Source organism: Panthera tigris, chromosome A1 (genome assembly GCF_018350195.1).
Source record: "Panthera tigris isolate Pti1 chromosome A1, P.tigris_Pti1_mat1.1, whole genome shotgun sequence".
NCBI classification, from domain to species: domain Eukaryota; kingdom Metazoa; phylum Chordata; class Mammalia; order Carnivora; family Felidae; genus Panthera; species Panthera tigris.
In genome coordinates, this window is record NC_056660.1 from 99,651,695 (window position 1) to 99,665,198 (window position 13,504).

The 13,504-nt window shown below is 37.3% G+C and overlaps 1 long non-coding RNA gene across 3 annotated transcripts in view; it reads right to left on the reverse strand.

Moving 5' to 3' along the window:
* LOC122237691 overlaps nt 1-12,894 on the reverse strand; it is a 115,198-nt gene extending 102,304 nt beyond the window's left edge. For 2 of the 3 annotated variants that reach the window (XR_006216298.1, XR_006216299.1), the window contains exons 1-3: nt 12,788-12,894; nt 11,368-11,478; nt 6,694-6,795 (exon numbers count right to left, since the gene is read on the reverse strand). This is a non-coding gene — a long non-coding RNA (uncharacterized LOC122237691). Of the gene's footprint in view, nt 1-4,038; nt 4,131-6,693; nt 6,796-11,367; nt 11,479-12,787 lie in introns of those variants that run through there. The other variant, XR_006216295.1, reaches the window with a different exon arrangement.
* Between the last annotated feature and the right edge of the window lie 610 nt (nt 12,895-13,504).

Genomic DNA, 13,504 nt, shown 5'->3' on the forward strand with positions numbered 1-13,504 from the left:
GTTTGCTAAGTATAATTATAGATCAGTCTAAAAATGAAATAGCATTTTAGAATTCTAATACCACCTTCAGTCTATCAAAAAAGTATTTATTGGATACCCGTTATGTGGCATGGTCTTTCTACAGTTTAATCTTAGGTCAAGTACAATGTATGTTTTCCCTTCGCACCGATATCCAAGTTTAATGGGTTCCAGCCAGAATGCCTGGAAAATAAATTCTTGCCACAGACAAAGAAACTAGAATGCTTTTGAAGCCAAATTTTTGTTTGTTTTAACAGTAAGTTTCAACATAGTGCGCCTTTCAGTTCCTTTTCAATCTCTTCTAGGCAGTTGCTGCAGATCGTGGAACATGTTCAGCATGTGCAAGGGCATATCCACCCTTCTCTAAGAGGCAGTATTAAGACATCAACCTAGGAACTTCCTCTGACTCTGTATTGTCCTGACAACTGTGACTTCTGGACGTTATCTATCCTCCCATTTCCTCATTTGCACAAAACAGATAATAAAATGTTTTCATTAGTATTCTGAGGACTAAATGAGGTAATATGGAGACAGCTGAAAACAACACCTGACACTTGATAAACTCTCAGTAAATGTTAGCTGTAATTATTTATTTGAATTATAATAAGAGACAAAAAGTTTATAAAAATAGCAGAAGATTGCTAAAGGCTCATTTTTTATTTTAATTTAAAAAAATTTTTTTAAGTTTATTTATTTTTGAGATAGCACATGTGCACGAGCAGGGAAGTGGCAGAGAGAGACAGAGAAAATCCCAAGCAGGCTCCGCGCCATCAGCGCAGAGCCCAACAAGAAGATTGATCCCAAGACCATGAGATCGTGACCTGAGCAAAATCAAGAGCTGGAAACTCAACCTGAGCCACCCAGGTACCCCTTAACACCTCTGGATGTTTGAAATGAGAAGCATTATTCTGCCTGAAGTAAACCATTCTCTTAATTCCTTCCAGGCATTCGTTCCACTAAAAATGTGTCCATTTACTATTTGTGAGTCCAATTATTATTTTTTCATCAATTCCAACAAATAAACATTTACTGAGCACCTCCTATGTTCCAGGGCAGATGGAGTCCAATGTGGAGTTTCAAAGATGAATAAGGCAGAGGTTCTTCACTCCAGAAGTTAATGAGCTAAAGTAAAACTGATATTGGCACAGAACCAAATATCACAAAAAAAATCGCTTCAGCCCACTACCTGCTTCACAGGCTTGTTTAAAAATGTGTTAGTGATCAGCCCAAACTCAATGATAATGCGGAAAAAACAAAGAGCAAAAGAACTGTATTTGCCTTCCTTTTGTTTGTCAAGAATTCTCTTTATGAAGACAGATGTTGATTACAGATGTGAGGAAATCATTCCAAGCTTCTATGTGCACTGATAGAAAACTCAAACACTCATGTGCACACACAGAGACTCATACACACAACACATAACGAACAGACTTTTCCTTTTAATCTCATATGAGGTTCAATAAAATACTAAGCAAAGCTTCACCTCAGTATGTACTCCACTGAAACAGGTGATGGATACATCAGCCCCAAGAGAGATAAAACAGAAAAGAGAACTAAAATTATAAGGACTGCATTACACTCTTGCCATTTGCTTGATTCCCCACGGAGTTGTGGATGAGGCTTGATCTGCAAGCACTCTGTATATTTTTGGTCTTACCTAGCTTCTGTAAAGTTCCTAGGCTTTGCCTGTTAAGAATCTCAAAAGCAATAGCATTGTGAAAGAGCGAAAATAATAAAGCAGAGTTCTGTGTGGAAGATGAGGAGCTTAAGAGTTAACTAAAAAAACAACAAAATCCACATGTAATGATCCTATTGTAATATTCCCTGGGGGAGTATTTCTACCTGCAGCTTTCAAATCACTGTCCTTGTTTCTGCCATGTTTATAACAATAACACTAAAAAAGTCATGTGACTTTTGGGAAAAAAGAAACAATTTAGGATCATGCCACAGATTAATAATGACAGATCATCCACATTTCAGCGTCATTTGGTTCTATAATAGGAAATCAGCTCTAACATCTTGTATCCGTCAAGAACTGTGAAAGCTCAGATTTCTACCATACTTGCAAGCTTCCAAGTTAGTGTACCACAATGTCATAGGCATAGTTTCACAACACTATACTCCTAATCCAGAAAGAAAAGCACACTTTGTTAGTCGAGCCCTAGCTGTAGCCAGAGCATCATCACTTTTGCTGCAGGTCTCTGAGCCTCAACTGCCATGGGCCACCGCAAAACGGGCCAAGGAACACCTGTACGCAGGGGGTGGTACTCAACAGGAAAGGAACTCGAGCTTAGCAAGCCCAAATCGTTTCTAATGGGCAGTAAGCCTGCCTGAATTTTGCCCCAGAGGCAGACATGATCTTCATCACAGTGGAGATGAAACCATCTGCCCTTTGCTCTCTAGTGAGAAATTTCCCTTCCTTTCTTCCTAGAGGGTTTGCTATAAAAACACCCTTAAATAGATAGTCTAAGATGAGGCAGGCAGTGCCTTAGTTTGTAAAACATGTAGCAATGCCAAAGACCCACAGAGAATTACTGAAATACAAAAATATAAAACATCAAAACCCCAAAAGAGCTAATGACTATAGTTTGTGTTTTTGGGGTCAATGTAACTACTGAACCATGCTGATTCCCAGTGTCTCATTAATTTAAATCCAGAAAAGGGTTGACAGATACTTCCTTTTTTTTCCAGATCTTGACTTACAGCATCAGGGATTTCATATCCACTACATTGGATTTGTTGTTGGGAGTAAGGACTTACATTCATTTCATATTCCTTCCCACCCCAATGATAACACTAGAATGGAAATAGCTTTGGCCAAAAAGCATATATATATAAAGCCATTTGGGTATAGAATTTTTGTGTGTGGGTGAGAGAGACAGAGAGACAGAGAGACAGAGAGACAGAGAGACAGAGAGACAGAGAGAGAGAGAGAGAATGAAAGCTCTGGAATACCAAAAACTATCAGAACTCATTTCTCCTCCCCAACTCAGAGAGGCTACCTTACTTTCCACACAATCCACACAGCAATAATTATTGTATTTCTATCATGCTAAACTCCACTACAGAATACGTGCTGAATGTCATGCAATACAGAGCTAATCAAGGCAAGATTTCAAAGATTCCTTTTTAGAAAAATTAAATGGACTTCCAATCCATAATTAACTATCGCCCCTACAAGACAACCAGGACTTCATTTTATCTTTGTATTTCAAATCCCTCATAAAGATGTTGAAAATGTAAGCACTCAAGGAAGTGCTATTAAATAAGACTAAATTTAAAAGATGCCCTGTCAGTATTCACACGACTACACTGAAATAAGTTCAAGGGACTCAATATATTAACAAAAACGTTTTTTCACCTGGACTAACAGCTGCACTATTGTGATAGATCTCACACGTAGCTGTTTTGACCCTACTAAATGAACCAGAGGAGGTTAATACTGTGTAGAAGTGGCAGTGATCCAAAAATTGGAAATTCATCTCCAGCCATCCAAAAGCTACCATAGCAGGTGGTTAGGGAGAATATAGCAAGTATACACACACCTTAACACAAGTTAGAAGAAGAGAACTACAATAAAGAATACATGTTTATATAAAATATCAACTTCATTCTAAATAGATCAGGCTAAATTCGCAAATACTTACTTCATAAACTTTGGTAAAAATTAAGGGTTGAATTTCCACTCCCTAATGGCTAACTGAATGCAAAACCTTACTTATTTCCCCTCCTAAAATTTTCAAGATAGCAGAAAAACATAGCAGTCAGGTCATGTAACAAGGAACTGGAGCCACAGTAGTCCGAGTATAATTTCAATCTACTGTTATTCTTTTTCAAGGCTGCCATTTGAAAGGTTCTAGCTACTTGACTATCAGAAACACGACAGTATTCTGACAAAATTAAAAATCTCTCTGCTCTTCAGCCCAGATCTTAGAATATTTTTTTACAGTAAGCTGGAAATTTCAGGGTGTCAAAAGATAGAGAAGATACAAGCCCAAAGAATTTATACTATACCTTTATTTCCTTTCCAAGGCAATGCCAAGGGATATTCCAAATCGATTCTTGCTCTTTCCATCCTTCTCCCAAGGTTGTGAGTTGTCAATCAGCATTATCTAGGACCATCAATTCACTTAGCTCAGGGGGGGTCATAAGGACAACAGAGAGGTGTACCAACCTCCTAGGCAGACTCTGTGGTCAAGTTTGGTGACTGTCTTAAAAATAGAAAGTTATTTCCAAATGTTTTTGTTACCTCTCTGGCAAAGACTGTACGATCTGGGTGACAATTCAATTATAACCTTCTTAAATCATTTCAGGTAGGTTCACAGGTCTCACCTTATTTAGAGCACTGAGAGGAAATATCATTTCTGATCTATGGTAGAAATTAAATTGGAATCTGCCATCATTTCTACACAAAGGAACACTCCTCAGAGAAATTTTGAAAACATTACACACTACACCCCCTTGTTATGGTACGCAGAATAATTCTACCCGTGGAAAGATACACACCAGGCTTTAACTAGGAAAAATAGTTTGGCAAACTCATTTGTCTCCCATGAGAAAGATGAATTGACATGTCATCTTGGTAAAGAGCCCAGAGCTTTTTCCGAAGGTCTCCTACACAGCTGCAGAGCATTATGAACGTGACACAGGACACTGGTCCACAGAATACAGTAAAGGAGAAAGAGTTCTCCGTCCCTATTCCAGCTGGCCAGTCCAGGCCCTAAAACTTCATGACTGTACCATCTCAATAGCCTCCAAACTAGTCTGATATCCTTCAAATCGTTCTTCACATGCTAATAGCCTCCCACACAGATGGCAACATTTTATTTCTAAAAATGTAGTTCTAAGAACATTATTCATCAACTCAGAATTTTCTCAACTTCTCACCACCCTTAGGATGAGTGTAAACTCCTTAGCAGGATTCCTTTATGCTCTGATATGAAGGTCTAATTCGCCCCTCTAGTTCCATTCTCCTTCATTTCCCCTCCCCCCAAGCCCATCAAGCTGAACTACTCACCTTTCTTCATTCCTTCAAGTCTCCACTCCTTTTCCAATATTCCTATTTGGAAATCATGTGCTACAGATAATTTATCAAGATACGTGACTCTGTGCTGCACAATGAGACTGGAATGCGAGTACAACTAAATCAGGTATTTGTATGTTGCCAGGGCTGGGTATTGACAAAGCAGGACTATGAAAAGTTTACAAGAGTGAGGGCACATGATATGGTCTCTAGAATAGTCTCGGTTGAATAGAGAGACAGGTGAGATCTACAAATGACTGCAGGACTGGGAGTAAGGCAGTGAAACAATTGATGGTCAAGGGAAGGGAACTAACAGTTTCCGTTGTAGAAATAGAAGAACAAAGACATGAAATCTCTGAAGTTGAGCAGCTCTGCATGATGGCAAATTGCAAATGTTGAGTGGCAAGTACAGATAATAAACAGAACTGCAAGATTTTTGAATTGGGAAGGTCAAGGGCTATGAGGCTAGGGTTTTGAAAAGCTTATACAGATCAAATCAGCCAAGTGAAGGCAGAAGATGAAGGAAAAAGGAAAATCTTGTTTTCACTGCCACAATCCTTCCTCGAGATGGGTTGTCCTCTGAAGGAGGGGAAGAAGATGTCACTGAAAAGGCATATAAACCATCATACAACTAGATGGCATGGGCCTCAGCTCACTGAACAACCTAAAATCAAACTAAAATACATCTCATTTAACTCCTTGAAATAAGATAATGAACATTTAAAAACAATTCCTCAAAAAAGTACTCAAAGAGTTTATTTGTATTTTTATAGTTTATTGAAAAAAGGAAGATACATTTTTTCTAAGCAAACAAACACTCAAAAGGCACATGTCCTGGACCAAATACACACAGTAGAGAGAACTGAGGTTTAATTATAACCACGTAAAACCTCCCAGAGTAAAAATATTGTAATCCACGTTAAGATAACTAAACATTTCACTTCCTGACAAGATTTAAAGTGTAGTAATAAAAATGGCTTGCTAGATTCCAGAAGAGAAAAGAGAATCCTGCTCCTGATGTTCAACCAGTTTTTCCCCAGGAACTTTGTTACCAGAAGAGGCACTGCTGACATGGAGCACTACTTCCTGCTTTGGCTGTACCAACCCACAGAGATGTGAATAGATTTTTTTTTAAGTTTATTTATTTTTGAGAGAGTGAGAGAGCAGGAGAGGGGTAGAGAGAGAGGGAGAGAGAGAACCCCAGGCGGGCTCTGCACCATCAGCTTGGAGCCCGACTCAGGGCTCAAACCCATGAACTGTGAGATCATGACCTAAGGCAAAATCAAGAGTTGGACACTGAACTGACTGAGCCACCCAGGCGCCCTGACATGAATAAATTTTTATTACACATATAATAGATACCCTCAAAATAGTCTACATTATCTATCAAGAAAAGAAATTTGTCATAAACCATCTATTACGAGAAAGAAGAATGTTATTTCAGTAGACACCTTAAAAGTGGATGTACCTTTCAAATCAACATTCAAGTGTGCACGTGGTAACCATATTTTATTCCTATGGTTGTTTGTTTTTATCTTAAAAAGAGAATAATATTGATTGAGAAATCAGAAAGTATAACAATTATATTTTAAAAATCTAAATTTAGCTATATATAGTCAAACTCAGAGACGGTTATTAAATAATCAACCAACCTTTTACAAGGTACTCTCCATTAACTGAATCACTGTAAAGTGTTGGAGATATTCATGAACACTGGAAAATAACATATCTTTCAAGTTGAACATTCTCAAAATCTGAAAGAGAAAGGAAAAAAGGACATTACAAAATGTACTGATGATGTCAGAAAATGGAAAATAAAACAATAACATCAATTTGATGACTTAACATTTTCAAAACTAAGTTTTATGTAATATGGTGATGTTCTAAGTGACCACCTAATGTTAGAAAATGTGCTGTTCCTGGGGCACTTGGGTGGCTCACTCAACTAAGCGTTGGACTCTGGGTGTTAGCCCAGGTTGATCTCATGATTCATGAGATCAAGCCCCACGTCGGGCTCTACGCTGGCAGCGCAGAGCCTGCTTGGGATTCTCTTTGTCTCCGTCTCTGCCCCACCCCTGCTCATGCTGTCTCTGTCTCTCCCAAAATAAATAAATAAACGTAAAAAAGAAAGAAAGAAAGAAAATGTGCTGTTCCCGCTTACCATTATGTAGTCACTAATAAGTTAAAAAACTATGGTATTCTCCTCTCATTTCTCCATCAATAAATTGCTGTTTAGGGTGCTATATAATTAGAAAGATATTTTAAATCTGGCAAATAAAGAAGTATCAACTTGGTGTTTTTATTCCTATTCACTCACGTACTTTTTATTTGTAGCCTAAGAGATACTATGATTATCCACAGATGATTAAGGTCCCCTTTGTGCATTCTGGCGCTGTGAGACATATCTCACAATGCTTCACAATAACTGGTAGAGAAATACATGAGACGTGACCTCAAAAGAAATCATGGCAAAAAGCAATGCCTCCACCACTCATAAGCAGTGGAATTGAGGGCAAGTGTCTTAACCTCTCTGAGCCGCTATTACCTCCTTTCTAATGCCTACATCCTAAAGCTGTAAGCAATCAGTGAGATAGTTTGTCAAAACTTGAGTGCAGTGTCTGACTTTGAGAAAGTGCTCAATAAGTCACAGTTTGTATTACCATTATTATATAAAACCAGTAAGTGAGCCAGGATAGGCAGAAAAGGAGATAAAATATAACGCATCAAAACTGAGTGTCAGCAATAGAAGTGAGAAGCATTGCAGGAGCCCATAGTAGGGAGACAAGACAGGAACAAGGCAGTTTCCCAGAGATGCTTTCCTTGAGATCTTGCTGCTTGGTTTGGATTCAAAGACAGAGCTCACAAAAGAGACAAGAGACAAAGAGTACAGCAGGCATGGCAGAGGGCCTGTGGCACACGCAAATGTTAGGAACTACCTCGGTGTAGCCAGAAGGATGCTCTTGGGGAAGATAAGGGGACCTTCAATTGAAGATTAATGCAGGAATAATATTGGAGAAGATATAAATACCAAAGCAAGGAGTTTAGATATACTCGGCAAATGAGAACTGAACAAAGTTTTCTAAAGCCTGAATTTTTATAGGGATGTATTTATGTACACTGATAAGTTAATTGAAGTACATTGTCAAAAAGTACCTCCTGAGCTTTCTCAGATCGGGCCTTTATTTAAAAAGTCAAAAATATAAAATTAAGCTTATCTTTCCTGGCTCCTGAAACAGCAGTTAATGTGATCCACAAAACCTAGTACTCAAAACATGGTTTTTACATTTTAAATGAATATTGTTATTGATGGTAATGGAAAATAAGGATGTGTGCATAAAATTTCATCTTATAACCCCAAGCATTACGTTGTCCAATAGTTTAACCTTTCCCTACTGTAGCAGCCGTCAAGGAGGAGCAAAATGAATGATTAGAATTCATCTCCTCTCTCTTCTACCATTGGACATGCTAATGAGCAGAAGAATTAGCAAAAAGCAGGAATGATGGGCCAGAGGTGAAAGCAGTAAATGACAAAAAAGCAAGTCACAAAAATGAAGAATCACTCCCTAAGTAATATAAAGTTGATTATGCGGTATTATGGATAATTACCCTTCAAAAGCACTTTAACAACGAAAATCATTTACAAACAGCTATCACTTGCATACTCCTAAAGGGCTCACATCCTAATTGCCCCTAACTGCACTTGTTATTGCTAAACTAATGCATGTACCACGTGGGGCTGGGGTCTTTCTTTCATGTCAAGGATAACACCGGGGTACATGAAAGCCCATCCAGTGTTCAATACTGCGAGGCACTAAGGAGTTAAGTGGATAATCATACAGGCACAGGAGCCAGATTGCCTGGGTCAAAGCCTGACTCCACCACTAAGGAGCTTTTTGATCTCAGGCAAGTGTCCTTAACTACTCTGTGCCTGAGTTTCTCAGCTTTGAAATATGTGTTATAACAGTGCTGTCTAATAAAGCATACGTAAGTCCATAATACAAAACACTTGCAAGAGTATCAAGAACATGATAAAAGTCAACAGAAGTTAACTAATAATTAGCTGTGTAAACAAAATGATAAAGAATTTCCAGAACGGAAGCAATTACGTCTACATATGACAAGTGGTGGGAGTCATGGAAGGCTTCAAAAGGAAGATACTAGTTAGACCTGAAGTCTTGGTATGAAGGAAAATGGAGAAAGGACAATTCAGAAAGAGAACAAACAAGACTGAGGAACATGGAGGCACCTGGTGGACTCCAATGGTGGGAAGAAGACCTGTCTTCTAGAAGTGGTGGTAAGTGAAGCCAAAATCTTGGACATTAGGATACACACTGGTAAGGAGGTTCTAAAGCTTGTTAAGGTTAGGAAAGCCTTGGCTAGACATAAGATTTAGAAGGAACTTAGCAGTGTGGTAGAGTCCCCCAGCCTAAGGAGAGAGAATAAAAGGGAGAGAAAACTTCAAGGTAACCTGGCTATGTGCCAATGTGACAACATCCCTCATGACCTGTAAACTGAGACTACTTAATCAGACTACATGCTTGTGTGTGTTACCATATATGGAAGAAAAAGAAATAGAAAATGTATAAAAAACTACGCCACATGACATTCAGGGCTCAGTTCTTCGGGTACTAACCCAACTGAGCGATGCTGGCATGAATAAAGTTGCTTCCTGGAAATTAAAAGGCCTCAGTGTCATGACTCTGGGTGAGAATCCTGCTACAGCAGCAGTAGAAAGGCTTCTTGAGCTAACGGTGAGATAACCCAGATTCACTGAAAGATAGTATACTGTAAGGCTATCACTACAGATTATTTAAATCCTAAATCCATCAGCCACAGCACATATACATATATGTATATATGTATGTGTGTGTGTGTGTGTATAATATATAATTTTTAACAAAACTTTGTGTAACTACTTGCCGTCATATGGTGCATATACTCAAGATCAACAAATTTAAATGATCTGCTCAAACAAACACAGCTAGTAAGAGGCAGAACTGAGTCTTCAAACATCCATGTCTATTGGGTGCCAGGGCCCTCGTTCTTTCCACAACATCTAGCTCCCTTCCCAACCTGTTCAATGGCATTAATCTAACACAGAAAACAGTAAGGACCTATACATGGCTATCAGCAATGTAGACGAACAGTGGATGGTTGCTTCCCAATGTCTTGACCATGAGCTATGAAAGGGGAAGGTAGCAAATGTAATTCTCAATTCCCTAGCATGAGTAATCAGCCTCTGAGTGAAAGAAAGATATTTTATGAGAAAGGTGACAGACTTAGTTTAAATATGTGGTGAATTTGAAGTGCCTGTGAGACATCCACTTGGAAAGATTCAGTTGGCAGGTAGAAAGAGAGCTTGAAGCTTCCCAGCAAGGCTAGGTTGCAGACAGACTTAGGAGATATCAAGGATTGGGTGATAGATGGTAATAAGAAAAAGAGAGATTTGTACAGTGGAAACATGTAAAGAAATAAGAAAATGAGAAAGAAGATCTTTTGTTTGTGATACTGGCTTAAATCATCAGTCCTTGAGAAACCAATAATTTTAAGCCCTGTAATAGTTACTCCACTCTGCCAAACTATTGAAGTGTGATAACACTTATTAATGACACACATTTTTCAGCTCTTGTCAAATGCATTAATGCAGTCAAATGCATTAAAAGCATGCAAAGCATTGTTTAACTTTACTGAGCACCCCCTTACAGAAGTCATTAACCATCAAAATCTCTCTACAAGAAAAAGGCAAGAATTGCAATAACAGCTATAGATTAAAATTTGTGACTCGAACTAGGAGCTCAGCAAAATTATTGATAAAGCTGAACACAGACTCAGCTCTTCTGATTTACACTCCAGAGTATTAGTCAGTGGAGTGACTGCATCTGTTGTTATAATGTGCATCTGTCCCTCCTTGGGACTGAATTGAAACTAAATCACTTCACACTATTGTCTTAATAGCTCTAAAATTATAATTGCTATTTAATCACTACTGAATTGGGCTTGGCCTTGATTTCTTGGCAAGTTTTATTTCATTAGTAATATATTGAGTTTCTTTCTCTATTTTTTCCTATCTTCTTGCCAAACATCTCTTTCTAAAATGATAATATGCAAAGTCTCATTTTTTAAATAAAATTATAACCACAGTGTAAGGCAAATAAGATTACAGATAAGTATCCTTTTCCATTAATAAAAAAGAATGCTACCATTAAGCATCATAAAAATATGACAAGTCCAGAAAATCTCTTTCTCAAGCACAAATTTTCTTTTACATGGCAGATCAACTTCAGTAATACACAATACGTAAACTATGAAACTGAAATACATCTCACATTTGTGTTTAAATTAGATCCAATTTCATCCCTAAAAACACATTGTGTTGATACCAGCTTCCTTGGTAATCACATTCTTGAATCCAGTTCAGAGAAAGTGTCTCCAATAGTCTAATAAAGAAAAATAAAAATTGTGACTTGATTGTGCTTTTCTGATACCTACTTAGGAATAGTTAGAATGATGCATGCATGAAATTAAGAGGTATTTTAATAGCATTAAAGCATAAAGAATTAAACTGTATGCTTGACTGAATCACTGTAACTTCTTGCCCTAGGTTTTCTCAACTATAAAATGAAACAGCTAATCTTAAATTATTTTGAAGTCTTTTCTAGTTCTAATATTTTAAGATGAAGTGACAGTACCAAGGGCTAAGTGTACGAGAACCTCTAGACCAAATTTCCCATGGCACTCAAGACCCCTCCCAAATGAGCAGAACAACAAAGTAAACACAGGGGATTATTATATAAGGGCAGCCTGATGCCAACTCACAACCCTCCCACCCAACAAGATGGCTGGTCCCAACCTTCTCTGATAGAGACATTTTAGAGCTAAATGGCTCATACTCTTGATTCTTTTAGTTTCAATAACTATTACATGTATTCATTGACAAGTCTGGAACCAGAACAAGTATTTGTCAATCAAGGGACATCGTTAACGCATACCTTCATAATTAGGAAAGGTAAAGAACATTTTGTTTTCTTTCCTATAATCCAAGATAACCTAAAATAAATGTCATAATATTCCTTCCACTACGCATATTTTGGATTTCATCACACCAAAACTAGACCCACGGCTGTAGTTTAAAAGTTTTAGTATGTTTCCCATGAGGACGCAGGAGTTCTGCTATTAAGACTTTCCTTTCAAGGTCACTGACACATGCAACTGAAGCACTTGGGAGGTAATTCTATGTTTGATTTAAGAGACAGAAGTTGAACTAAAATAAGCATATTGAGAAGCACTAGATGCTAAATTATTCGCTCAGGTTCTGTAACTAGAAAACTGGAATTAGCTTGTGCCTTGGGCACTAGTACATTAAAGTTTTAATATAAAAAGTTCTGCTTATGACTTTGCCCTGATGACTTCTTGTCACTTGTATGCCAAAAAAAAAGCCATATGGAAAAGCACATCAGGGCATGGGCAATAAGTAATTAACTGCTCCTCACTTAAAATCTTTTATCATACAAGGCAGAAACTGTCTCCTAATGACATTAACTTACTTAAAATGAATAATACATGGCAAAAAATGGGTCCCTGAAGTTCAGAAAGGGGATTTGACTCTCTTTTAGTGCATTGTACAGACAAGGCAAGGGCAATTCTCATTAAAGTGTTGAGCATATACTCATAGACCAATGAGGCACAGAATAATTACACATACCTCCCAAAAGACAAAGAACATTAATAATGTTACCTCATACACACCTCAAGGATCAGGACTGAAGGAAGTGATTACAGCATAAAGCGATTGTTTCTAAATGTTCCTGCAAGGGATCTGATTAAATTTTCATGATATTCTAAGAGATTCTTCCTTTCATATATCTTGAAAAGATGCAGAGTATATAATGAGTTTAGAGGAGAAATAATTTTTATTTTTTTCTAGGTTAAATTATTCATTGATTTATTAAATATCTAATATATTTATTTCACCCTTAAATATCTCATCTATTTATTTAAATAACATCAAGATCATTCTTTTCATGGGCAACTAGTAAACAAAACCAAACTTAATAATTTCAATGATAGGCTAAACTGTTTTCTTTGAGCAAATTTTAAACATCTCGGGCAAGGTTTCAAGGATGTCCACAATGACAGTGTTTTATAATGCCACTGTAATGTTTTAGTATATCTAAGCAGTTTACAACATAACTCTATTTTTTACTGAGGTCTTGAACAATTATTCAGTAGTTAAAAGAGAACATATATGAAAAGCAGCCATTTATCACAAATTCATAAACATTTTAACAGGAAAAATATGATTTCTGCTTTTAGATACTCTTTTAGTATAAAAATAAATGCACATGAAAAAATAAAAGGAAGCTGTCTACAAGAATGTTTTTAATAAAATTCAAATTTTTAATGAAAACATTTCTTAGGTATTCTTTGTCATTTACTCAATTTTCCAAAGTGGATCATCTGATT